Below are 3,811 nucleotides of genomic sequence, written 5' to 3'. Positions count from 1 at the left end.
TTCCTCTGAGGCGTCCCATTACTCACAGAATTCCTTTCAGAAGTGTACATGAACTAGTTATTTGTAACCATGTCAATGAGTTCTTGAGCTTCTGCAGGAGTTTTCTTTAGGTGAATGGATCCACCTGCAGAATGGTCCAATGACATTTTAGATAATTCAGACAGACCATCATAGAATATATCCAGGATGGTCCATTCTGAAAGCATGTCAGAAGGACACTTTTTAGTCAGTTCCTTGTATCTCTCCCAAGCTTCATAGAGGGATTCACCTTCTTTTTGTTTGAAGGTCTGAACATCCACTCTAAGCTTGCTAAGCTTTTGAGGAGGAAAGAACTTGGCTAAGAAAATCGTGACCAGCTTATCCCAAGAGTTCAGGCTATCTTTAGGTTGAGAGTCCAACCATATTCTAGCTCTGTTTCTTACAGCAAATGGGAAAAGCATAAGCCTGTAGACCTCGGGATCAACCCCATTGGTCTTAACAGTATCACAGATTTGCAAGAATTCAGTTAAGAACTTAAAAGGATCTTCTGATGGAAGTCCATAAAATTTGCAATTCTGTTGCATCAGAGAAACTAATTGAGGCTTCAGCTCAAAATTGTTTGCTCCAATGGCATAGATTGAGATGCTTCTTCCATGTAAATTGGAATTTGGTGCAGTAAAGTCACCAAGTATCTTCCTTGCATTGTTATTATTTTCGGCCATGTCTCCTTCTTTTTCGAAAATTTCTGTCAGATTTTCTCCAGAGAGTTGTGCTTTAGCTTCCCTTAGCTTCCTCTTCAGAGTCCTTTCAGGTTCAGGATCAGCTTCAACAAGAATGTTCTTATCCTTGTTCCTGCTCATATGAAAAAGAAGAAAACAGAAAAGAAGAAGAATCCTCTATGTCACAGTATAGAGATTCCTTTATGTGAGTAGAAGAAGAAAAGAAATTCGAACACAGAAAGATGGAGAGGGTTCGAATTTTTAAGAAAAAGAGAAGTGTTAGTAGATAAATAAAATAATTAGAAAGAGATGAGGGAGAGAGAATTTCGAAAATTAAATAAATTAAAATAAAAATATTTTTGTTTTTAATTTGAAATTAAAATAAAAATTCAAAAATTAAGAAAGGAAAATAGAATTAAATCAAATTAAAATTTAAAACAAATAGTTAATTAAAAAGGAATTTTGAAAAAGAGAGAAGGGGTTCTCGAAAATTATAGAGAGAGTTAGTTAGGTAGTTTTGAAAAAGATATGATTGAAACAAAAAGATATGATTGCTAAAAAAAAAGATTTGAAAATTAATTTTAAAAAGATAAGAAGTTAGAAAAGATTTTGAAATTGATTTTGAAAAAGATATGATTAAATCTTATTTTGAAAAAGATTTGAAAAAGAAATTTAAAAAGATTTGATTTTTGAAATCAAAGTTGATTACTTGACTAACAAGAAACTAAAAAGATTTGATTCTAGAGTTTAAAGATTGAACCTTTCTTACTAGGCAAGTAACAAACTTAAAACTTTTTTAATCAATCACATTAATTGTTAGCATTAATTTCGAAAATATGAAATAGAAATAAGAAAAAAATTTTGAAAGTCAAATTCAAATGTTCGAAAATCATAAAAGAAAAATGAAAAAGATTTGATTTTTGAAAAAGATAGAATTTTTAAATTGAAAATTTGATTTGACTCATAAGAAACAACTAGATTTTTAAAAATTTTTGAAAAAGTCAACTCAAATTTTTGAATTTTATGAGAAGAAAAAGGGAAAGATATTTTTTTGATTTTTGAATTTTAATGATGAGAGAGAAAACATCAAAAAGACTCAATGCATGAAAATTTTGGATCAAAACACATAATGCATGCAAGAACACTATGAATGTCAAGATGAACACCAAGAACACTTTGAATGTCAAGATGAATACCAAGAACTTATTTTTGTTTTTTTAAATTTTTTAGAAAAGAAAAACATGCAAGACACCAAACTTAAAAATTTTTAATATTGAGACACTAACAAATTGAAAATGCATATGGAAAACAAGAAAAGACACAAAACAAGAAATTTTAAAGATCAAACAAGAAGACTTACCAAGAACAACTTGAAGATCATGAAGAATGCAATGCATGAATTTTCGAAAAATGCAAGAAAGAGATAAACATGCAATTGACACCAAACTTACAATTTGATACAAGACTCAAACAAGAAACACTAAATTAATTTTGGTTTTATGATTTTATTAAAATATATTTTTTTTTGGATTTTTCGAAAATTATTTTGAAAAAGAAAAATAAGGATTTCAAAATTTTTAATAAGAATTCCAGGAATCATGCAATGTTAGTCTAAAGCTCCAGTCCAGGAATTAGACATGGCTTACTAGCCAACCAAGCTTTCAGTGAAAGCTCCGGTCCAAAACACTAGACATGGCCAATGGCCAGCCAAGCTTCAGCAGAACATTACATTCAATAGCTAATTTGCTAAGAAAGACAAAGAAGCTCTTCTCTTGAGAATAAGTGAAACCTCGGTCCAAAAGATTAGACATGGCTTAACAGCCAGCCAGGATTCAACATATCTCTTGAAACTCTAGAATTCATTCTTAAAAATTCTGAAGAACATAGAATAATTTATTTTTTTAAAATTTTTTTGAAAATTTTTCGAAAATAAAAGGAATAAAAACAAAAACTTAAAATTAAAATAAAATTACCTAATCTGAGCAACAAGATGAACCGTCAGTTGTCCAAACTCGAACAATCCCCGGCAACGGCGCCAAAAACTTGGTGCACGAAATTGTGATCCTTAACAACGGCGCCAAAAACTTGGTGCTCAGAACGTAATTCACACACTTTGTTACAACTTCGCACAACTAACCAGCAAGTGCACTGGGTCGTCCAAGTAATAAACCTTACGTGAGTAAGGGTCGATCCCACGGAGATTGTCGGCTTGAAGCAAGCTATGGTCACCTTGTAAATCTCAGTCAGGCGGATTCAATTGATTATGGAGATTTAATAATTAAAAGATAAATAAAACGTAAAATAAAGATAGAGATACTTATGTAATTCATTGGTGAGAATTTCAGATAAGCGTATAGAGTTGCTTAGTTCCTCCTGAATCTCTGCTTTCCTACTGCTTTCATCCAATCCTTCATACTCCTTTCCATGGCAAGCTGTATGTTGGGCATCACCGTTGTCAATGGCTACATCCCGTCCTCTCTGTGAAAATGGTCCAATGCACTGTCACTGCATGGCTAATCATCTGTCGGTTCCCGATCATACTGGAATAGGATTTACTATCCTTTTGCGTCTGTCACTATGCCCAGCACTCGCGAGTTTGAAGCTCGTCATAGCCATTCCTTCCCAGATCCTACTCGGAATACCACAGATAAGGTTTAGACTTTCCAGATCTCAGGAATGGCCATCCATGGGTTCTAACTTATACCACGAAGATTCTAATATCTCAGACTCGGTCCCCTGTATTAGATATCTAAGAGATACTCATTCTGTCTCGTCTTCATGTAGAACGGAAGTGGTTGTCAGGCACGCGTTCATAGGTGAGAATGGTGATGAGCGTCACATAATAATCATATTAATCATGTTCTTAGGTACGAATGAATATCTTAGAATAGGAATAAGCTTGAATTGAATAGAAAAATAGTAGTACTTTGCATTAATACTCAAGGAACACCAGAGCTCCACACCTTAATCTATGGTATGTAGAAACTCTACCGTTGAAAATACATAATAACAAAGTCTAGGCATGGCCGAATGGCCATCCCCCAAAACGTGATCAAAGGATCAAAAGACAATCCAAAGATGTAAATACAATAGTAAAAAGTTCTATTTATACT

At 33.0% G+C, this 3,811-nt stretch overlaps 1 non-coding gene across 1 annotated transcript; it reads left to right on the top strand.

The window, feature by feature from the left end:
* Positions 1 to 200: 200 nt before the first annotated feature.
* LOC148546588 (small nucleolar RNA R71) lies at positions 201 to 308 on the top strand. Its single transcript, XR_015902031.1, has one exon. It is a non-coding gene; the product is annotated as a small nucleolar RNA R71 (small nucleolar RNA).
* Positions 309 to 3,811: the final 3,503 nt, after the last annotated feature.

This window comes from Arachis ipaensis, chromosome B9 (genome assembly GCF_059453495.1).
Source record: "Arachis ipaensis isolate K30076 ecotype BB chromosome B9, ASM5945349v1, whole genome shotgun sequence".
NCBI classification, from domain to species: Eukaryota; Viridiplantae; Streptophyta; class Magnoliopsida; order Fabales; family Fabaceae; genus Arachis; species Arachis ipaensis.
This window is presented reverse-complemented; position numbering and strand designations above follow the sequence as displayed.